At 40.3% G+C, this 24,515-nt stretch overlaps 1 protein-coding gene across 2 annotated transcripts in view; it reads left to right on the top strand.

Moving 5' to 3' along the window:
• JMJD1C (jumonji domain containing 1C) overlaps positions 1-24,515 on the top strand; it is a 316,168-nt gene that overhangs the window by 7,130 nt on the left and 284,523 nt on the right. The window contains exon 2 of one of the 2 annotated variants that reach the window (XM_059882617.1): positions 6,831-24,515. This exon is cut by the window's right edge and continues 15,087 nt beyond it. The exons of the other annotated variant lie outside the window; for it this stretch is intronic. The gene's annotated coding sequence lies outside the window, so the exon portion shown is untranslated. The remainder of the gene's footprint in view (positions 1-6,830) is intronic. 2 annotated transcript variants of the gene reach the window in all.

The raw sequence follows: 24,515 nt of genomic DNA, 5'->3' as shown, positions 1-24,515 counted from the left end.
CACATATGATAATATACATGTTTCAATGCCATTCTCCCAAATCATCCCACCCTCGCCTTCTCCCACAGAGTCCAAAAGACTGTTCTATACATCTGTGTCTCTTTTGCTGTCTCGCATATAGGGTTATCGTTACCATCTTTCTAAATTCCATATATATGTGTTAGTATAGTGTATTGGTGTTTTTCTTTCTGGCTTACTTCACTCTGTGTGATAGGCTCCAGTTTCATCCACCTTGATAAAGAAGCACTCTCATGCTTTTTATGTACCTATCCTGGGCCTGGTACATTGGTTTTAGTTCAAAATAAGTGTTGCACCAAGGAGCCTGGATTTTATAATCCCAGCTCTAGCTTGTTAAACTGACTTGCTCAGGTCTAATCATTTATATCACTGGATTTCTGTTCCCTCATCTACAAAACAGGTAAAGCTTTAGACTGCTTATTTTTATAGGGTTATTAAGGTAATCCTTTAGACTGCTTGTCTTCGTAAGGTTATTAAGAGACTTAAACAAGGACAGGTAAGAAATCCCTTTGTAAACTGAACTCTATAATCGGGATATGAGATATTATTTTTAGTTTAGAAAAATTCAGAAATACTCAAGACCACTTTTTGCAGTAGGGGGAACACTGAATTTGGGGAAAAATAAACTGTCATGTATGGGAAAAGGAATATGTGCAGATAATCACAGCCCAGGATAATGTGCCAGGCAAAAATCTTTACTGATTTTGAAGTTCATAGGCAAGGAAGACATTGGTCTGTCTGGAGGAAAGGACACTGATGCTTTGGAAGATGATAGGCTTCCCTTGTGGCTCAGCTGGTAAAGAATCTGCCTGCAATGTGGGAGACCTGGGTTTGATCCCTGGGTTGGGAAGATCCCCTGGAGAAGGGAAAGGCTATCCGCTGCAGTATTCTGGCTTGGAGAATTCCATGGACTGTATAGTCCATGGGGTCGCAAAGAGTTGGACATGACTGAGCGACTTTCACACACCCACACTTGAGTAGAATCATGTACGAGTAGAAAAGAGAACACAGCAGAAAGTCTTGAAAGTTCAGTGTAATGCTGGGAAACTCGTTGAAGTACTGTTTAGAGAAACAGAGCCTGGAGAGTGCATCTGTCAATGCCATACAGTCCTATAGGCCGCGAGGAACCCTTCCAGGGATTTTAAGCAGGGGAGTATTGTTTTAAGATGAACGTTTGTGATCCTTCATCAGGGTGAAGGATAGATTTGATGAAATATTGGAGGCAGGGTGATCCATCCCAAGGCTATTATATTAACCTGGAGAGAAAATGATCAGGGGTTTAACCAAAGCCTCTTAATTTGAGGTTCACAAATTAGGTTTCTGAATAGAGTTCAGGAGGCAATGAATTTAGAAGGTGAAAAATAACTTTTTCTCTACTAATGTTTTCCTGAAAGTTAGCATAAACTTCAGCTATAAATGTACTGATATGAAACAAACTACAGTATTATTTGTACCACTTTTAACTTTTCGTGGATAGAAATCACAGGCATTTTCATATCACATTAAATTTTTGGAGGTGTCTTGAAATGTTACTTATACCACACATCATTGCTTTGAAACTATGGTAGATCTGCTGCTATGTTCAGTTCAGTTCAGTCTCTCCATTGTGTCCAACTCTTTGAGACCCCGTGGACTGCAGCACGCCAGGCCTCCCTGTCCATTACCAGCTCCCAGAGTTTACTCAAACTCATGTCCATTGAGTCGGTGATGCCATCCAACACATCTCATCCTCTGTCATCCCCTTCTCCTCCTGCCTTCAATCTTTCCCAGCATCAGGGTCTTTTCAAATGAGTCAGCTCTTTGCATCAGGTGGCCCAAGTATTGGGAGTTTCAGCTTCAGCATCAGTCCTTCCAATGAATATTCAGTCCTTTAGGATGGACTGGTTGGGTCTGCTTGCTGTCCAAGGGACTCTCAAGAGTCTTCTCCAACACCACAGTTCAAAAGTATCAATTCTTTAGTGCTCAGCTTTATTTATACTCCAACTCTCATATCCATACATGACTACTGGAAAAACTGTAACTTTGACTAGATGGACCTTTGTTGGCAAAGTAATGTCTCTCCTTTTTAATTTGCTATCCAGGTTGGTCATCACCTTCTTCCAAGTAGCAAGCATCTTTTAATTTCATGGCTGCTGTCACCATCTGCAGTGATTTTGGAGCCCCCAGAAATAAAGTCTGTCACTGTATCCACTGTTTCCACTTATTATTTACTGAGTTGATTAAAAAAGCACATATAGTGTTATCAAATCACATTTTTTGTACTGTTTTGATAACTATATTTTAATACAATTGGTTTCCTTTAATCCCAGTGGTAATGAAAAGCAGCTGGTAGGTTGTGAGTGTGAGATTTGAAAGGAGGAAGACACTGGAGTGAGGGTGGAGTAGACATATTTCTGGGGTAGAAGCATTGGTTAGGCAAAGAATCAGATGTTGTTAGATCCACCGTAGATCATTGAGGTCATTTAGTCCATCGTCTCCCCAAATTTTCACACAAGAGATCGCTTAAATTGTTTTTCCGTTATGAATCCCATATTATAAAAATATTTTTCCTCAAAAATCTTTGTTAATGGTTTGCTGCCCCCCTCGCCTGATTTTTAACCAGGCGGGCAGCTTCTTGCTGTGACTCTTGGGACTTCCTCGGGACCTCAGCTCTGACACTCTTTACTCCTTATTTTGTCTCTTGTAGATTTGTTGTCTTCTACTTTATCCCAACCCTGCCGGCCTGGTCTCTGCCACTTCTTAGAAGCAGAACCTCCTGTTTCCTCGGGTTTGTTTTTTTTTTAAGCCTCCCCAGCAAGTTGGGAATTTCAAGACTGACTGATGCCTTTCAGCACCTTATTCTTTTGTCCCCAAACTCGGTCTTGAGCCTTATGGTCAAGTGGGAAGGTTGAGGCCTGGCGGGCTTGGGCTGCAGCAGGAAGGTGGTGGGCTCTGGTCTCTGGAGACCCTGGGAGTTGGGAGAGGAGAGCGAGGGTAGGGAGGCCAAGGTGGAGATGGGAAAATCTCTCACCTGTTCCGCGTTTGGCACTATCGTCTTAGACTGTTACCGTTTGCTAAATTGCAGGATGCAACTCTGCTGAAATAGTCTCCTTTTCCATTATCTTTGCAAAGGAGTGATTGAGGGCAAGAGGAGAAGGGGGCGACAGAGGATGAGATGGTTGGATGGCATCACCGCTTAGTGGACATGACTTTGAACGAACTCCGAGAGAGAGTGAAGGACAGTGAAGCCTACTGTGCCGCAGTCCATGGGGTCGCAGGGAGTGGGACATGACTTAGTGACTGAACAATAGCAAAGGAGCCAATTGAAATTTAGGCAGTTAGGATAGTTTTTTTTTGTTTCAGTATTTCCAGACCCTGCAGATGTGAGTTAAAAATGTGGAAGTGCTTTAAAAAAAAAAAAACAGGAGGATAATGTTAATTATATGACTTTAGAAAAAGGAAAGTAAGGCTGGAATAAGTTGATTATGTTGAAGTATATGTCTAAAGACAGATGATCTTCCCTGGTGGCTCAGAAGGTAAAGAATTTGCCCTCAGAGCGGGAGACTTGGGTTCGATCCCTGGGTCAGGAAGATGCCGTAGAGAAGGGAATGGCAACCCATTCCAGTATTCTTGCCTGGAGAATTCCTTGGACAGAGGAGCCTGGTTAGCTATAGTCCATGGGATCGCAGAGAGTTGGATACGACTGAGCGACTAACACACACTCACTTTACTTGATATGTTGTACAAAAAACTTCAATAATTATTAGCTATTATTCTACTTTTATAATTGTTACTTCTGCTTAGAGCTATGCAGCTCATATTCCTGGAATATTATATTGTAGATTTTGGATTCAGAGTTTGATCCCCAGGTATTGATTCTCTCTCCTTTAACCACAAGAAAGATGAATTGAGAAAACAATTTATTATATTCGCACTTGTGGGTGGAGGGAGATTAAAGACCTAGCTTTTTAAAAAAATCTCTAGCCTATTCATAAAAATAGCTGTTGAATATTCACTGAGTACAGAGTGAGGGGAAACCAAGCTTCAGCTTCAATAGTAAGTGGATAATGAGCTGCTGGTGATGTTTTAGAGGTCATTTTATGTCAAGTAAGGAGATAGAAGGTATAATACTCCCAAATTGGCAAAATTTGTAAAAATGATTCTCACCTTAAGTGTTTTCCATGCTTTCCATTTTATTGCAACACATTTCATAATTGGAATCTGTGCAAATGAATGTTCATAAAGTATATTTCCTTGGTAACCATTGGCATGTTATTTTAACATGGGAAGAAAACCATTTCCTTAGAAGTTGTATTTTAGTTTTACTTACTCATATTAAAAAAATTATTAAATGGCCAATTTGGCTAGATTTTAAATACTAAAATTGTGGTACTTTTTTTTTAACCATGTAAAGAATCTTAGATTTAGTACCTTTTAAGAGTAAGTATAAGGAGAAAGAGCTGAATGTGATATATGGTTTTTTAACTTAAAAATCAAAGCACAGTTAACATCGGTCTTTAGTCAGTTTTGCCTATAAATTTTAGAAAAGTTAAGTTCTGTTATCTGATTTTTGTGGATTAAAGCTTAAAAGTTAATAATTTAAGACTTTTAAAGAATTTAAATAATACTGTGTCTCTCTGTTTTACTCAGGTAATAGGTTGGTAACTCCTTTTTCCAGGAGTGTGTTGTTGTGTGGGGGTTTTTTTGTGTTTATCACTTTATTGCTCATAGTTATATGTACTTAATACTTTCTATTTTAATGTGAATCCTATTAAGAAATCATATTGTGCTAATGCTTCATTTTTGAACTAAAACAATTACAGGTTTTGAATAATTGTCAATATATGATACATTTCTTGTTTCTTAGGATCTCTAATGAATGATTTGAAGTTATCTAGCTCTATACTGTTAACTAGGGATTTTCTTTGATATGCTTAATCTTTATTTTAATGAATCAGTGACTCACCTTTTTTTATATAAAATGTCTATTTTGTTATAAGGCATTATTAATTAATCAAAGAATTGAAGCATCCTTGTTTATAATAATTTAAAATTTTTAGCCGGGGAGGATGTGAAAATTGTGAGGCGCAGACAAAGTGTTCAAATAAGCGTAGCAGTTTGTTTGTTGAGTCAGGCAGTGCCAGGCTCTTAACTTCAGTAACACCCCAGGACATTGCCCTGTGTTTATGGTGATGACCTTCACTAATTAAGGACAGGCAAAACAGAAATTTACATTATTTAGGAGGGCTGAAAAATGTTAAGTATTTTGTAAGCAGAAGTCTTGGCAGTAAAAGGTATCTTTTGCTATTGGTTGAAATAAAACTAATTTTAATGCTTATCAGATAAGGGAATTATTTCAAATACTTGAAGCTCTCTAAAGCCCCCTGCTTCTTGTGGATGAGAGATTAAGGGTGTATGGTCATGACTGTGATGCTGATAAGCCAGCTCTTACACAGACATGGTTGGGCCCATTTGCAAACTACTGCTCTGTCTCCTTTCTTTCTATTTTTATTAGATTAGTGACTTGATACATTTTCAGAGTCATTTCATTTACTTATTTGAGGTATAACTGCCAGTATCGGACTCTGCTGAATTCCACTGCTTCTGTAGTACGTGGTTGGGATGTTTTCATCACGAAGACCGTATCACTCATTCATTTCTGTCTCTCTTCACAATGTGCTTTCTTTTTTTAAAGAGGTATTATATGTGTTAAAAACATTTATTTGCTTGGCTATTCTGGCTCTCAGTTTTGGCATTCGGGATCTAGTCCTTGACCTGGGATTGAACCCAGGCCCCCTGTAGAGGGAGCCCAGAGTCTTAGCCACTGGACCACCAGAGAAGTCCCCACAGTGTGCCTTCTAATCCCAATGTTGATAATGTATTTTTAAAGGTCATTAAGCAGTGTAGCTAAATGATTAAAAGTGAGGATTTTATGCTGAATGATGCGGCTTGGATTCTGACCTCATCAGCTTGACTGTGTGTGATCTTTGGTCAGATACTTTGCTGTCTAGACAAGCCCTCTCCTATGGGCTTGTCAGAAATTAAATTAGCTAGTGTTTATGTAATATGCTTAGTATGGGCCTGGTACAAAACAGTTATGTTTTTGTTTTAAATTATTGTCAGACTGCGTGACAACACCATTACTTGATTGTCCAGTTTCCTGGACTAGTTGGTAAAGTTGTTGAGAAAAGGAAGTAGGTGTGGTTGTTTTGTGTGTGTATCTGTCACTCTTCCTATCCTCATGCTTTGTATGCAGAGATGTCATTCTTGTATTATTTGTTTCAGTTGTTTGAGACCTTGAAGGCCCAGGAGCTAGTAATTTTTATAATTATGTTTAGGCACAAAATTAGGAGCCTTATGTGTAGGAGTGAGTCACTCACTTCTTGGATATGACCACTTTACTCAGAAGATGTGATGACTTTCTGCTTTTCTTCCCAACAATCGCCTAACTTTGTTATGGTTACTTTACTTCATTGTATAGGCAAAATTAGGTGCCACCATTTTATTTCCAAATTTGAGGATTTGCAAATGACGGAGAGAGAACCTTTATGTATCTTAACGGCCCACTGTGCTCAGTGACTATTTATTGACTGATTTATGTTTTTCCAAAGTGAAAAACAATTTGACTGTACCTGTGTAGAGAACATTTCATAGTAATTAGTTGCTTTGACCTTGAACAAAGGTTTCTGGGTTACTTTGTTTTCTGAAGGCTTGTTTTTTTAAATATCCATATCATCTGAAAGTTACACTTAGAATCAATTAAAAATCTTTTTTACTCCAAGCTTGTATCCTGAATGTTTTCTGATGTATGCTATTTATGTACTCTTTTCTAGGTATTTAGGGCTTTTTACCGGAGAAGGCGATGGCACCCTACTCCAGTACTCCTGCCTGGAAAATCCCATGGACGGAGGAGCCTGGTAGGCTGCAGTCCATGGGGTCGAGAAGAGTCGTACACGACTGAGCGACTTCCCTTTCACTTTTCACTTTCATGCGTTGGAGAAGGAAATGGCAACCCACTCCAGTGTTCTTGCCTGGAGAATCCCAGGGATCGGGGAGCCTGGTGGGCTGCCATCTATGGGGTCGCACAGAGTCAGACATGACTGAAGTGACTTAGCAGCAGCAGGGCTTTTTACTCAGGTTGTTACTCCAATATGTGCTCCTGGTTTGCAAAGTAAACTTGTACAGCTTTAGAGCAGAAAATTGACTTGTTTCATTTATAGTGATAGAACTTTTTAAAAACATCCACTTACAGACTTTTAAAAATAACAGCCTTAAAATTCACATTGCTTGTAACTTATATTAAAGCTTGTACAGTTCTGTCATTTTTAGCATATGTACAGAGCTATCCACCTTTTACAATTAGTTTTAAATCACCCTAATCATTCCCCTTTTCAGGGGAACTCTTTGCAGAGTTCCAAAGAATAGCAAGAAGAGATAGGAAAGCCTTCCTCAGTGATCATTGCAAAGAAATAGAGGAAAACAACAGAATGGGAAGGACTAGAGATCTCTTCAAGAAAATTAGAGATACCAAGGGAACATTTCATGCAAAGATGGGCTCGATAAAGGACAGAAATGGTATGGACCTAACAGAAGCAGAAGATATTAAGAAAAGGTGGCAAGAACACACAGAAGAACTGTACAAAAAAGACCTTCACGACCCAGATATCACGATGGTGTGATCACTTATCTAGAGCCAGTCATCCTGGAATGTGAAGTCAAGTGGGCCTTAGAAAGCATCACTACGAACAAAGCTAGTGGAGGTGATGGAATTCCAGTTGAGCTATTCCAAATCCTGAAAGATGATGCTGTGAAAGTGCTGCACTCAACATGCCAGCAAATTTGGAAAACTCAGCAGTGGCCACAGGACTGGAAAAGGTCAGTTTTCATTCCAATCCCAAAGAAAGGCAATGCCAAAGAATGCTCAAACTACCGCACAATTGCACTCATCTCACATGCTAGGAAAGTAATTCTCAAAATTCTCCAAGCCAGGCTTCAGCAATATGTGAACCGTGAACTTCCTGATGTTCAAGCTGGTTTTAGACAAGGCAGAGGAACCAGAGATCAAATTGCCAACATCCGCTGGATCATTGAAAAAACCAGAGAGTTCCAGAAAAACATCTATTTCTTCTTTATTGACTATGCCAAAGCCTTTGACTGTGTGGATCACAATCAACTGTGGAAAATTCTTAAAGAGAGGGGAATACCAGACCACCTGACCTGCCTCTTGAGAAATCTGTATGCAGGTCAGGAAGCAACAGTTAGAACTGGACATGGAACAACAGACTGGTTCCAAATAGGAAAAGGAGTCCGTCAAGGCTGTATATTGTCACCCTGCTTACTTAACTTATATGCAGAGTACATCACGAGAAACGCTGGGCTGGAAGAAGCACAAGCTGGAATCAAGATTGCCAGGAGAAATATCAATAACCTCAGATATGCAGATGACACCACCCTTATGGCAGAAAGTGAAGAGGAACTCAGAAGCCTCTTGATGAAAGTGAAAGTGGAGAGTGAAAAAGTTAGCTTAAAGCTCAACATTCAGAAAATGAAGATCATGGCATCCTGTCCTATCACTTCATGGGAAATAGGTGGGGAAACAGTAGAAACAGTGTCAGACTTTATTTTTTTGGGCTCCAAAATCACTGCAGATAGTGATTGCAGTCATGAAATTAAAAGACGCTTACTCCTTGGAAGGAAAGTTATGACCAACCTAGATAGCATATTCAAAATCAGAGACATTACTTTGCTAACAAAGGTCCGTCTAGTCAAGGCTATGGTTTTTCCAGTGGTCATGTATGGATGTGAGAGTTGGACTGTGAAGAAGGCTGAGTGCCGAAGAATTGATGCCTTTGAACGGTGGTGTTGGAGAAGACTCTTGAGAGTCCCTTGGACTGCAAGGAGATCCAACCAGTCCATTCTGACGGAGATCAGCCCTGGGATTTCTTTGGAAGGACTGATGCTAAAGCTGAAACTCCAGTACTTTGGCCACCTTGTGCGAAGAGTTGACTCATTGGAAAAGACTCTGGCAGGGATTGGGGGCAGGAGGAGAAGGGGATGACAGAGGATGAGATGGTAGGATGGCATCACTCACTCAATGGACGTGAGTCTGAGTGAACTCTGGGAGTTGGTGATGGACAGGGAGGCCTGGCACGATTCATGGGGTCGTAAAGAGTTGGACACGACTGAGCGACTGAAGTGAACTGAATCATTCCCCAAAAATACTCCATACATCTACATAAATGGAATCATATAATATATGGTCTTTTTGACTGACTTTTTTGACTTAGCACAATGTTTAAACTATTTGTAGCATGCATCCATACTTAATTCATTTTTATTGCTGAATAAAATTCTATTGTATGGATAGACAGCATTTTATTTAATCCATTCATCAGTTAATGGACATTTGGATTGTTTCTGCTTTTGGGACATTCTGAATAATGCTGCTGTAAACATAAAACATGTACAAGTTTTTGTGTGGAATTATGTTTTCATTTCTCTTGAGATTTTTTTTTTTTAATGAACTAAGGTCTAAAGAAAAAGAAGTTGCGGACTACTTTTAGAAAAATCTTTTGTAGATATTTGAAAATCCTGTCTATCTCTTTTATTACCAAGTATTAGGTTTTGCTAGGTTTGCTGCACTGCTGCTACTGCTAAGTCGCTTCAGTCGTGTCCGACTCTGTGAGACCCCATAGACGGCAGCCCACCAGGCTTCCCCGTCCCTGGGATTCTCCAGGCAAGAATACTGGAGTGGGTTGCCATTTCCTTCTCCAATGCAGGAAAGTGAAAAGTGAAAGTGAAGTCGCTCAGTGGTGTTTGACTCTTAGCGACCCCATGGACTGCGGCCCACCAGACTCCTCCATCCATGGGATTTTCCAGGCAAGAGTACTAGAGTGGGGTGCCATTGCCTTCTCCGTCGCTGCACTAACAACTAACTTTAAAATCTCAGTAGTTCACAGCAGTATGGGTTTGTTTCTTGTTCAGGTTATGGAGAAGGCAATGGCACCCCACTCCAGTACTCTTGCCTGGAAAATCCCATGGATGGAGGAGCCTGGTGGACCGCAGTCCATGGGGTCGCTAAGAGTCGGACACGACTGAGCGACTTCACTTTCACTTTCATGCATTGGAGAAGGAAACGGCAACCCACTCCAGTGTTCTTGCCTGGAGAATCCCAGGGATCGGGGAGCCTGGTGGGAGGCCGTCTATGGCGTCGCACAGAGTCAGACATGACTGAAGCGACTTAGCAGCAGCAGCAGCAGCAGCAGCAGGTTATGTTAGTTGCACCTGGTTGGGGATCTTCTTCCGTCATCGTCTCATTTCCAGGATTCAGGCTGAAGGAATAAACTCTTCTTTGGGACATGCTTTTCTTCTGACTAAAGGAAAAAGAAACAGAACTGGTAGAAACATGCAGTAAAAGCATTTGCTCAGACTTGGCATACATTTCATTTCCACTCACGTTATATTGGCTTAGTTGGGCGAGTCATATGGCAAACGTGAAAATCAGTCAGGTAAGTATAACCCAACTGTTGTAGGCAATGCAAGTCATATGGCACTGGGTGGGGATAAAAAGCCATCTTGCATGGAAGGAGGCACAGATGATTTGAAACAGAAATTCAGGTCGAGCAACTCAGAAGGAAATAATGAAACATATGGAGGAGAGATGAGAAAAATGGAGGTGAAGCTGGTGTAGCCCTATGTCTTTTCAATTCAAGGAAATATCTCAGGACTTCACAAATAAAGAGACGTTTTAGCACTAAGGTCAAGGGATGGCCAGCTTCAAGCAATAGTATATGAAAGTGAGCCACAGACCCTTGCAAGTGGATGAGAGTAGGGTTGAAGCAGAGATCCCATCATAAGTGTTACAGAATAAATTACTAGAAGGTAACAGAAGATTCCTTCTTCTGTGTAGTCTTTTGGCCAGTCCCATCCCCTCATGACAGCCCCTTATAAAGGTCCAAGTTTGTTGAAGAAATTAGGTTGTTTATCCTGTACAGTTTCCCTCAGTCTTGATTTGACTAGTTGCATACCTGTGATATCATTTAACTTGTTCCTGTGCCCCTGCATTTCCTACAGACCGGTGGTTAGATTTAGAGGTTTGAGTTTTTTGGCTTGGCTACCTCATAAATTGTGTTGCATATTTCCATTAAGGGGCGCATAATGTCTGTTGGTGGCCATTGATGGCTATTGTATAGATTTATTAATTCATTAGGAATTGCAAAATGGTGATACTCTTTTTTTAATTAAATCTTTCTCATATTTAATGATTAAAATATTTTTGAGTAGAGAAATTTTCCTTGTCAACTATTTGTTACCCCAAAATGAAGTTAAAAAAGGAAGGATAAAATGTTCAATTTTTTTCCCCTTGTTTATCAGTTTTCAAGCTAATGAGTTGGTTCCTTAGGATCCTTCAATGATGATGAGTAAGTTAATTTTAGTATCCTTTGATGAATTTGTGGATTTACAAATATTTAATGTTTTAGCTCATTGCTCTCTACCAGATCCTCAGATTGGCTGGTGCAAGACTCTTCAAGTTGGCTCTTAGGTTTTCCTGACATGACCTTAGTTGTCCTTGATTGCTTCTTTGCTTTTTGGAATGATAAGACACTCCAGAATCATGTAAATGTCCTGATCCAGACCTGGAATCAGGCATTTGTTTGAAGAAACTTGGTATTTGGAGACTACAGTCTGAGTGCTTGGTACTCACTGCTACTTGGTTTTTTAGTGAACAGTTCCAGGAAATGAGTTTCTGTTTTTGTTCTTTAATACCTAGGCATTTAGATAAACAGATATAAAACATAGTCCCTGCTTTGTAAATAATTAAAGCATGGTGTTCAGTTCAGTTGCTCAATTGTGTCTGACTCTTTGCGTCCCCATGGACTGCAGGACACCAGGCCTCCCTGTCCATCACCAACTCCCGGAGTTTACTCAAACTCATGTCCATTGAGTTGGTGATGCCATCCAACCATCTCATCCTCTGTCATCCCCTTCTCCTGCCTTTGTTCTTTCCCAGCATCAGGGTCTTTTCCAGTGAGTCAGTTCTTGGCATAAAGTGGCCAAAGTATTGGCATTTCAGCTTCAACATCAGTCCTTTCAATGAATAGTCAGGACTGATTTCCTTTAGGATGTTATAAGTACTAAAATATGTTGGGCTTTTAGTATAAAAGTTCATAGGAGGTCACTTCACATAGAAGGAAGATGGGTCTCTAGGAAATCTTCCTCAGGGCAATGACATTTGATCTCTGCTTTGAGGAATAAAGTAAAGTGAAGGTATTATACTTTTGGAAACTGTTTAGAATATATATGTGGTATGCCTTTATCTTTACACCAGTATGAGCCTCTGTTTCTTCATCTATAAATTTATAACACATCAGTATATATTTTGCTTCTTAAGATTTTCTCTGTCAATAACATTACTACAGGAAGCATTAGTGTGTGTTTACTCTTGTGCGTTTGACCATGTATTTTAATAGGACAAAATTCCTAGAAGGGAAATGGCCATGTTTAAGAATGTGTGTATGTTAGTCTTTCAGTCATGTCCGACTCATCTCCAGACTCACGGACTGTAGCTTGCCAGGCTCCTCTGACTGTGGAGTTTTCCAGGCAAGAAATACTGGAGTGGGTAGCCATTCCCTCTCCTGGGGATCTTTCTGACTCAGGGATCAAACCTGTATCTCCTGTATTGCAGGCAGATTCTTTACCATCTGAGCCACCAGGGAAGCCCTGTGTTTAAGAGTGCTATTGCTGCTGAGTCACTTCAGTCGTATCCGACTCTGTGCGACCCCATAGATGGCAGCCCACCAGGCTCCTCCATCCATGGGATTTTCCAGGCAAGAGTACTGGAGTGGGTTGCCATTTCCTTCTCCAGTGTTTAAGAGTAGATACATGTTAAAAGTTGTTGTAGGTACTGCCAAATTGTCATCAGAAAAGTTGATAGCAATTCACAGCTTTTACCAGTGGTAGGCTAGTGACAGTTTCTTCACACCCACAATAGTGTGTCTTTTAAAACTAAATTATTTTAATTTATTTTAGTATCATTGTGTTGATTCTTGCCCAGAATATCAGGAAGTTAATCTAAATACATTTCCTTCTCCAGGGGATCTTCCCGACCCAGGAATCAAACCCGGGTCTCCCGCATTGCAGGCAGACACTTTACTGTCTGAGCCGCCAGGGAAGCCCAATCTAAATACGTTTACCTCTTGAAAGTATGGAGTTAAAATGTGACATTTAAAATTTAATACATTTTCCCTTTTGGAACCTAGAAATTTATTTTATAATGGAGCTTTGTAGTTCTTTACTTTGGATTAGTAATTATCTGTATTTTGAAAAGTAATCGAAAGTCAGACTACCAAGAAATCATATACCCTGCTTCTGATCACTTGCAGAAAGAAAAAACTTTCTGATGTCACATTTCTCTCTTTTTTTTTTGAAATGTGATTTGGAAATGTGGGTTAGAAAAAGAACATTTCTAAAGTAGTTTGGGAGATTTCTAATTCTATCAGACTTTTTCTACTCTTGTTTAACATTATTACCTCCATTTATGGTAGCCACTTGTGTGATCCATGAAAATGTGATTGTTCACTCCTTCAGACCCCATCGGAGAAGGCAGTGGCACCCCACTCCAGTACTCCTGCCTGGAAAATCCCGTGGATGGAGGAGCCTGGAAGGCTGCAGTCCATGGGGTCGCTGAGGGTCGGACACGACTGAGCGACTTCACTTTCACTTTTCACTTTCATGCATTGGAGAAGGAAATGGCAACCCACTCCAGTGTTCTTGCCTGGAGAATCCCAGGGATGGGGGAGCCTGGTGGCTCCCTGGTGGGCTGCCATCTATGGGGTCACATAGAGTCGGACACGACTGAAGTGACTTAGCAGTCAGACCCCATGGACTGCAGCGCCTCAGGCTTCCCTGTCCTTCTTATCTCCCAGTTCAGTTCTGTTCAGTTTCTCAGTCGCGTTCGACTCTTTGCGACCCCATGAACTGCAGCACACCAGGCCTCCTTGTCCATCACCAACTCCTGGAGTTTACCCCAACTCATGTCCATTGAGTCGGTGATGCCATCCAACCATCTCATCCTCTGTTGTCCCCTTCTCCTCCTGTCCTCAATCTTTCCCAACATCGGGGTCTTTCCAAATGAGTCAGCTCTTCACATCAGGTGGCCAAAATATTTGGAGTTTCAGCTTCAACATCAGTCTTTCCAGTGAACACCCAGGACTGATCTCCTTTAGGATGGACTGGTTACAGAGATTGCTCAAATTCATGTCCATTGAGTCAGTATGCTATCTAACCATCTCATCCTCTGCCACCCTCTTCTTTTGCCTTCAGTTTTTCTCAGCATCATGGTCTTTTCCAATGGGTGACCTCTTCGCATCAGGTGGCCAAAGTATTGATCGATAAACCACAAATCAATTTATGTGTGAAGGCAGAACATTTATGCTTTTTCCTTTTAGGTACTGTTGAATGTATTATTTTAATTTAAATAATTTGTACTTTCTGAAATTATGTTTTGTTCTTTTCTACTTAAAAACAGTCTGTGAGTCTTACATAGGTATCAGTCTAGATTTTAATATTATTTAAATTTTCCTATTATAAATGTATAATTTTCTCAGGTTACCATACTCAGTGAACTTTCTTAAATTATCAATGGTGTTAAAAAAAGAAGATAAGGAAAAGAATAAGTAAAGAAAAGAAAGAGAAATTCAAAGAGAAATCCATACAATTTTAATTCATGGTCCCTTTTTCCTCCTTTAAATAAGAAAGCTAATACTTTTATCTGACACTGCTCTCGAAGATACAGCTGGTTTCTAGACTTACATTTTAGTTAGAATCACACAGTTTTAAAGTGAAGATTTTAATATTAGGGTTATTCGGGCAGTACTGTGGTGAGTTATGTGTCTGAGTTATTTTTAATTATTTAGGTCCTCCCACCCCCGGATTAATCACTTCGAGCTTGGTGTATAAAAGTGTAATTTGTTTTGCTTTTTCTTACATTTTAAATGCTTATTTTTATTTACTAATTAGTGTTAAAAATGATCTTTTAACTTGTTATTGTAGATGAAAACCTCCCTTCTTGATTAACGTCATCAGACTTGGTATTAGAAGCAACCTTTTTATTTGGAAATTAAGCTTGCCTTTCAAAGAAAAAGTAATGATTACTTCACGTATTATTTAAAAATCAAATCTCTATTAGGGCAAGGAATTTATGCTAAGTTGGATTTTTTTTTTTCTTTTTTAGTTTAGAATGAATTCTCTTTTGTGGTGACAAATAGCTGTTTCTGAAGTTGGCAAGAAAACTTCCTCTGGGGACTCTCAAAGGGAGTGTTGTGGCAGCTCTCTGATTCAGCTGCTTAGAAAGCTCTCCGAAAGTTGCCTTATTTGTCTGGAAAGAGTCTGGAGCCCAGACCTGTTTTTCCCACCGAGGAGGATTGCAGCTCTAAGCTGCTGTGGAAAACAACTGTGGAAGATTCTGTGATGATAGTGTGAAATACAGCAATACCAAGGCATCAATTTAAATTGTGTACTGCAAAGCAAATTTTCAGACCCGGTTTAAAAAAAAAGCGGAGGGGAGGGGAGGGAGGGAAGCCTTTCCAGTATGGATAGGCTTTGCTGCTAAGTCGCTTCAGTCTTGTCCGATTCTGCGACCCCATAGAGGGCAGCCCACCAGGCTCCCGCGTCCCTGGGACTCTCCAGGCAAGAACACTGGAGTGGGTTGCCATTTCCTTCTCCAATGCATGAAAGTGAAAAGTGAAGTCGCTCACTTGTGTCCGACTCTTAGCAACCCCATGGACTGCAGCCCACCAGGCTCCTCCGTCAATGGGATTTTCTAGGCAAGAATACTGGAGTGGGGTGCCATTGCCTTCTTTGGCAGTATTTATATTGGTATCCAGGTGGTGCTAGTGGTAAAGAACCCGCCTGCCAGTATAGGAGATATAAGAGATGAAGGTTTGGGAAGAGATGCTTGGGTTGGGAAGACCCCCTGGAGGAGGACATGGCAACCCACTCCAGGATTCTTGCCTGGAGAATCCCATGGACATGGGAACCTGGCAGGCTACAGTCCATGGGGCCGCAAAGAGTCAGACACGACTGAAGTGACTTAGCATACACACATATTGATATCCACCTTCCTCAGAGACCTAGAAAAAGAAAAGGAAACAAGGGAGCCTCTCCTTTTCTTACTAGACAGTCCACAACCAAGTTGAGTACAATGTGAGAGTCACTATACAAGAAAAGGGAGGGTCAAGAGTATTGGTACAGATTCCTTCTTATTAAAAAATGAAGTTTCAGGTCTTTGTATAATGTGTTAAGTGAATACTAATTATCTCATATTAAAAGATTACATATAAATATTGAAGTGCAGTATGAAACTATTTTGAATCAGATTAAGTGAAATGGAGGAAAGAGTCATTAATTAAAAATAGTTGTAGAACTTCTGGTGGTCCAGTGGTTAAGACTTCCCACTTCAAATGCAGGGGACAGGGACACGGGTTTGATCCCTGATGGGGGAACTAAGATCCCGCATGCTGTGTGGTCTGACCTACCCCCCCCCCCCCAAAGAAGTGACTGAACTATTAAAAGAAAAATTTGGGGGAAAAGAGGAGCAGTAATAGTAAAACAGATGAGAAAGGTAATAGAAAAAATGGACATGGAGAAGTTAAGGAAAGGAGTAATTCCAACTTTCTCTACCTAGGGACTCAGTTCCCTGCTAACACATCCACCCTCAGCTCTCACCACTTCATTTCCTCTCTGTCCCCAAATACCCCAGTGCCATTAAGTGTTCTGAGCTTCAGTCATACTGCACTGAATTTCTCTCATGTTTTCAAATGTGACAAGTTCTCCCAAGCTTTCCATTTTTTATATTTACTTGAAGCCACTGATACTATTTGGCTTCACAAGTGAGTCAGTGGTAAAGAATTCGCCTTCCAGTGCAGGAGACACAAGTTCCATTCCTGGGTTGGGAAAATCCTCTGGAGAAGGAAATGGCAACCTGCTGCAGGACTCTTGCCTGGAAAATTCCATGGACAGAGGAGCCTGGCAAGCTACAGTCCATGGGGCCACAGAGAGTCAGACATGTTGGAGCGCGTGCGTGCATACACACACACACACAGGACTTAATACTCTGTTGAATAGAAGTGGTGAGAGGGTATCTTTGTCTTATTGCAGATTTTGGTGGGAAGGCTTTCAGCTTCTTACTGTTGAGTATTATGTTGACTGTGGGTTTGTCGTAAATAGCTTTTATTATGTTGAGACATGTTCCTTCTACACCCACTTTGGTAAGAGTGTTTCTCATGAATGGATGTTGAATTTATCAAATGCTTTTTCTACATCTATTGTGATGATCAAGTGGCTTTTATCTTTTCTTTTGTTGATGTGGTGTATCACATTAATTAATTTGTGTATGTTGAATCAGCCTTGTGACCCTGGAATGAATCCAGCTTGGTCACGGTATCTAATCTTTTTTATGTGTTGTTGGGTTTGGTGTGCTAATATTTTGTTGAAGATTTTTGCATCTATATTCATCAAAGATATTGGCCTGTAATTTTCTTATTTGATAGTGTCTTTGGTTTTCATTTGAAGGTGATGGAGGCTTCCTAGAATGCCTTTGGTGGCTTCATAGAATGTGTTCTCTCTTCAATCATTAGAAAGAGTTTGGAAAGTATCAGTATAAGTTCTTTGTATATATTGTAGAATTCCTCTGGGAAGCATTTTAAACTGTTCCAGAAACACTCACTCACTCTGGCGTTCTAGAGGGAGTTAATTATACAGCTTGATAACACTTGCCGTGTTATGCTTATTACATGTATCATGTACATTTCTGCTTTTCTTTTTAGTTATGTGAGGTATAAGATACCCTGTGATTTGGAATCACAGGATGATTTTTAACTGTCAGAGGGTAATTGTAGGGAAGCAGCTTTTCTCACCTATGACTTTCTCTATTGCTTGAGTGCATTTTAAAAAGCAGAGACATTTCTTTGCTGACAAAGGTCTGTATAGTCAAGCTATGGTTTTTCCAGTTGTCACGTACGGATGTGAAAGTTGGACCGTAAAGAAAGCTGAGCACCGAAGAATTGATGCTTTTGAACTGTGGTGTTGGAGAAGACTCTTGACAGTCCCTTGGACTGCGAGGAGATCCAACCAGTCCATCCTAAAGGAGATCAGTCCTAAATATTCATTGGTAAGACTGGTGCTGAAGCTGAGACTCCAATACTTTGGCCACCTGATATGAAGAATTGACTGATTAGAAAGACCCTGATGCTGGGAAAGATTGAGGGCTGGAGGAGAAGGGGATGACAGAGGATGAGATGGTTGGATGGCATCACTGACTTGATAGACACGAGTTTGAGCAAGCTCTGGGAGATTGTGATGGATAGGGAAGCCTGGCGTGCTACAGTCCATGGGGTTGCAGAGAGTAGGACATGACTGAGCGACTGAACTGAACTGAATTTATTATGTTGCCTTTATAATTAATTCTTCATTCTACAGTATACCTAGAGTATTCATGTGGATTCTGTATGTACTGTCTGCCTTTTGTAGCCACAGGTTCTGCATCCATGGATTCAACCAACCTAGGATCAAAAATACTCAGGAAAAAAAAATTCCAGAAAGTTCCCCAAAGCAAAATTTGAATATGCTTCAGTGGCAATTGTTTTTATAGCATTTGCATTGTATTAGGCGTTATAAGTAATCTAGACATGACTTAAAGTATATTCGAGGATGCATATAGGTTATATTCAAATATGATGACACTTTCTATGAGGGATTTGACTTGAGTATTTTTGGAGTTTGGTATCTGTGGGGTTCTGGAATCAGTCCTCTATGGAAAAAGGGGTGGCTGTATACCCATGCTTTATACCAAAGATAGGCAGAAAGTTCTGAAGAAGTCTTTAGGGGAGTGAGGAGGAATGTCGTTCTGAATTTTAAAAAAATTCTAAGGCACCTTTCCTGCAAAGTTTTACTTCGGTTTTCTTGTTGTTCCCTGCACTGCTGTCATTGTTCAAATCGTCAGTTTGTGAAAGTGGCCTTGTTTTTGTTAAAATTACTCCGTACATTTTTTCAGTGTTAATAGTTCACAGTACTTCAGGAAACTGTTAGCATTCAGGAGTGGGTCCACAGAATTCTGAATGTACTAGCACTATGTTTATTTCTATAGAATTGAGCAAGATAACACAACTTAGAAGTTAGTGAGAAAGACAAAAAGAAATTGATAATAAAAATAGATATCATAGCTTTGGAAGGTGCTAGATCACCAGTTCATTTTCTGAGAAATTGTTAATGGAAAGAATCAAGAATTTATATTGTTTTTCCTGTGTAAACTGAGTTTCATGGTAACCACATAGTTATTTAAGGAAACTCCTTATTAGAATTCCAGATAATAAATGCAAATGGAATAAAATGATAGTATTAGCGTATCACCTTTGGACAACCCCTAAATAAATAATGGAGAATGGTCACTGGGTAAATGAGGCTGGCAACACTTGAGTATAATAATCAATTTGAATATCACTTTATAGGTGGGACAACCAGATTTTATGTGTGTGCTAATGTGATATATTAGGCAAGTGCATGTATCACCTATAGTGTTCTTGCCAAATATTTGAAAATGAATCATGTCTCTAGATATCACCACAGTTTACAAGAAATATGGGGAAATGGCTGCTGCTGCTGCTAAGTCGCTTCAGTCGTGTCCGACTCTGTGTTACCCCATAGATGGCAGCCCACCAGGCTCCCCCGTCCTGAAGAACACTAGAGGCAAGAACATTGGAGTGGGTTGCCATTTCCTCCTCCAATGCATGAAAGTGAAAAGTGAAAGTGAAGTCGCTCAGTCGTGTCTGATTCTTCGAGACCCCATGGACTGCAGCCCACCAGGCTCCTCCATCCATGGGATTTTCCAGGCAAGAGTACTGGAGTGGGGCGCCATTGCCTGCTCCGTGGGGAAATGGAGGAATACTTTAATGCCATAAGGAAATAGTCACCTAAGTTTAGAATATGAGAAATTCTACAGGACAAATGTCTTGTTACAGATTAAATGAGATTTGAAGAAATGTATCAGTCAGTTACAGTGTGTGGTTCTTGTTTCTTTCCTGGTTTAGACAAACAAGTAGTTAGCAAAAGTTCCACTTGAAAGAGGATTGAAATTTGAACCTGAACTATGTATTAGATAATACTGAGAAATTATTGCTAATTTTGTCAGATGAGTTAATGGAAATATAGTGTCAGACTTTAAAGAAAAGTCTTTAACTGATGGTGATATATTCTTTACTATGTATAAGTGAAAAGATACGGTATCTGCGATTTGCTCTAAAGTCCTCCAAGCCCCTCCACCCCCAAAGAAAAAGAAATGGGAGGAAAGAGATATGCAGTATTGTTAACTTGCATGACCATTCATTCTACAGTTATCTCCTTACTTATATGTCTGGAAATTTTCAGAACCAAAGGTTGAAAAGAATTAACCTAAAATTTGTGTAGCATAAAGATTTCTAGCAGCCAACATAGAAAACTAGGTCAGTAACATAATTAATAGCACCTCTTAGAGAAGGAAATTGCAACCCACTCCAGTATTCTTGTCTGGAGAATCCCATGGACAGAGGAGCCTGGCAGGCTACAGTCCATGGGGTCACAAGAATCTGATACTACTTAGCAACTAAACCACCACCACCATACAGTAAAAAGGGCTTCCCTGGTGGCTCAGTTGGTAAAGAATCTGCCTGCAGTGTAGGAGACTCAGGTTCAATCCCTCCGTCAGGAAGATCTCCTGGAAAAGGAAATGGCAGCCCACTCCAGTATTCTTGCCTGGGAATTCCCACGGACAAGGCAGCCTGGCAGGCTACTGTCCATGAGGTCATAAGGAGTCAGACACGACTTAGTGACCAAACCACCGCCACCATACAGTAAAAACAAAGCAACTGCTGGGAAAAAGCACAACTCTTCCTAATATTTATTAAGAACACAAATTTTTCCTTGACAGTGTTCTTGAGGACACTATGTAATGTAGTGTGAAAAGCATTTTAAACCACATCACTTCAAGAAATGAAATCAGTTTTTTATAGCATTCCACAAAATGGCCAGTGGAATCCCATCCATGATTAATTCCAGTGAAATCAGCTTTATGGGGAGCCAATATGATAAATTCTAAGAACCTCACTCCCCAGTAGAATTCATTAGAGATCTTCCCATCTTGATCCTTCCTCCCCTCCATTTCTGTAATGACTTCTTCCTCTAACCTTCTGTTGCAGATTGGTTAGTATAACAGATAAAAGAGAAATTTCCTTATAGCTGTTACTGTTGGCCAAAAGAATTTGACTGAATTCTGTTTTCTATGGTTTGTTTCCAAAATAAGTATTTCTTAAAATGTCAAAATGTCTTAAATGTTTAAAATACCATAGTCATCTATTTCCTTAGAGATTTTGATAATAACCCCCATCTCCCAAGTTTTAGAGTAACTAATGGATTATATGAAGCATCTGCAGGTAGTTCTCCATAAAAACGCTGTTTTGTGTGAAAGCTTCCCCAAGTATTGAGCAGCAGTGAATTGAGATTTTATTTGCTGACAACTCACTGAAATATAGATCCTCTGTGTTATGGATTAAATCTAAACCATTGTGCAGTGAAGCTTGTGTTAAGGTTCACATTCTTTTGTGAAAATTGATGCTTAACAAGAATAGGACATTTCCTCTAGTTCAAGATGAGCCATGGTTAAAGCCAAGATTCTTCAGAAAAGAATTTTAATTACTGGATTGCTTTTCTGTTAGTGTGTGTTGCTTGCTCAGTAGTGTCTAACTCTCTTAATTCCATGGACTGTAGCCTTTTGGACTCTGTCCATGGAATTCTCCAGGCAAGAAAACTGGTGTGGGTAGCTATTCCCTTCTCCAGGGGATCTTCCAGACCCAGGGATTGAACCTGGGTCTCCAGAGAAGCCCACTTTTCTATTGCTGTATAATAAATTGCCACAGCTGCTTAAAATGACAGATACATTATCACCAGTTTCCATGATCAGGAGTCTGGATAAAGTTTAAGCCGAGTTCTCTGCTCAGGGACTGACGAGGCTGCAAATCAGAAGGGTTGACTTGGGCTAAGATATCATTGAGGCTCTGGATGTTCTTCCAAGTCCACGTGTTCATTGGCTGAATTCATTTCCTTCCACCTGTAGAACACAGGTCTGGACCCTCTTTTAAAGGGCTTACCTTATCAGGTAGGCCAACCTGGGAAAAATCTCTCTTTTGATTAAAGCCACCAATTAGGGACCTTAATTACATCTGCAAAGTATTTTCACCTTTGCCATTTACAACAACATAATTGTGGGAGTGATATTCCGTCACCTTTGCTATATTTCATTGGTTAAAAATAAGTTGCGAGTTCTACCCACACTCAGGGGAGAGATGATTGTACACGAACATGAGTCATTGAGGGTCATAGTAGAATTTTGCCTACCAGTATTACACTGTCACCTACAATAAAAAATTTAAGAAGCTTATTTACTATTACACAGACAATATGAATAGAGCTTGAAGCACAACAGTATAGTCACCCATAATCCTGCCAGCCAATGAGTCAACATGTTTCCCTTTGGCTGTGTGCAGACATTAATTTTATAAGGAACTTATAGAGCAGAGAAATAATTTTCTCTTGCTTTCCATTTAGGAAAAATATTTATTATTTACATAATATTTATTATCTGCCACTTTTAAAGAATGGAATTGTCTTAGGTGACTGTAGTACTGATTGTCTCAGGTTAATCAAGGTACAGTTCACAAACAGTGAAAAATCATTGTTCTCTGTGTATAGTTCTAGGAATTTTGGTAAGCACTTGTATATGTGTAACCACCATCACAATAAAGATGAAAAATGTTATCTTGTGCCATTAATAAGACCAGCCTTCCCCCCACATCCTAGACCTTGACAATTACTGGTCTGTTTCCTGTCCCTGTAGTTTTGCATTTTCAAGAACGTTGTATAAATGGACTCCTACACTTCAGAGCCTTTTGGGTTTGGTTGTTTTCCATAAGTATAATGCATCTGAGGTTGTATAGTAAAGGAATAGCATTCCTGAGGCATAATAAAAACACATGTTTTGTCTTTGTCCCTGGTTCCTGGTCTAGAATTCCTAAAAACTCCTGAAATGAACATATTCATAATATGCTTTTTTTAACCATGCCTGACTTTATGCACTCTTGGGCCCCTGATAGCTTCAGGTTGGGGGCTGGTTATCAGAGTAACCAACAATGTGATTAGAGGTTAGAACTTTGACTTCATCCCTGGACCTCCAAGGATGGGGAGAGGGTTTGGAGTTTGAGTTCAGTTATGAGTGGCCCATGATTTCATTAATCACTTCTACTAGTTAATAGTAGAGCCTACATAAAGACCTTTAAACTGTGCAGTTCACAGGGCATCAGATTTGAGAAACCTGTTCACTTGCTAATAGGGCGGCACACTCAGACTGTGGGGACGGAAGCTCCTGTGCTCAGGACCCGCTGGACCTTGTCCTCTGTGCCTTTTTACCTGACTAATTGCTTGTATCCTTTATAATAAACTGGTAAGTAAGTATTGTTTTCTCTGCAATTTTGTGGCCCCTTCTAACAATTTAATGCACCTGAATGGGGGTAGAGTTTATGGGAGCCCCCTTGACCTTGTAGCCAAGCTGAACAGAAATATGGGTAACCTGGGGACCCAAAACTTGGAACTGGCATTTGAAGTGAGGGCTGTCTTGGGAGACTGAGCCGCAAAGCCTGGGGGAGTCTAATGCTGACTTGAGTAGTTAATGTCAGAACTGAAATGAATTCTAGGACACCTAATTGGTCTCTGGGGAGTTGGAGAATTAGTTGGTGTGAGGAAAAAAACTTACAGATTTGATGTCAGAAGTATTTTGAGTAAAAATAGCTCACTTGTACCCAAAGCTGCCTAGGGGTTGACCTTGGCCAGCTCCTGGGAGGTAACCTTTAAGCCCTGGAATGTCCGCTTAATAAGGGTGTCTTTGTTTACTGGGGAGCCTTTGACCACCGTAGGTTGCTTATCCTGACAGTGTGGCTGTGTGTGGTATCAGCTTGACCTGTAGAGGAGCTGGAGACTAAAGTTAGCCATGCAGATAGTTAGCCCTACCTATGTGTCAGACCTCAGATAAAAATGCTAGACATTGAACCTCAGGTGAACTTACCTGATTGCTTGTATTCATACATATTATTATAAGCTCTTGGGAGAAATAAGCGCTGTGAACCCAACTCCACTGGGTGGGGACAGCTGAAAGCTTGGTGTCTCCTGGACTCTGCCTTATGCCCCTCTTGGCTTTAATGATTTTAATTTGTATCCGTTTGCTGTATTAAACTATGACCCTGAGTTAAATGTCTTGTTTGAGTTTTATAACTCTCAGTTCAGTTCAGATCAGTTGCTCGGTCACATCCAACTCTTTGCGACCCCATGGACTACAGCACGCCAGGCCTCCCTGTCCATCACCGACTCCCAGAGTTTACTCAAACTCATCTCCATTGAGTCGGTGATACCATCGAACCATCTCATCCTCTGTCGTCCCCTTC

This window comes from Bos taurus, chromosome 28 (assembly GCF_002263795.3).
Source record: "Bos taurus isolate L1 Dominette 01449 registration number 42190680 breed Hereford chromosome 28, ARS-UCD2.0, whole genome shotgun sequence".
NCBI lineage: Eukaryota > Metazoa > Chordata > Mammalia > Artiodactyla > Bovidae > Bos > Bos taurus.
The sequence above is the reverse complement of the archived record's forward strand: the minus strand, read 5'-3'. Positions and strand labels throughout refer to the sequence as shown.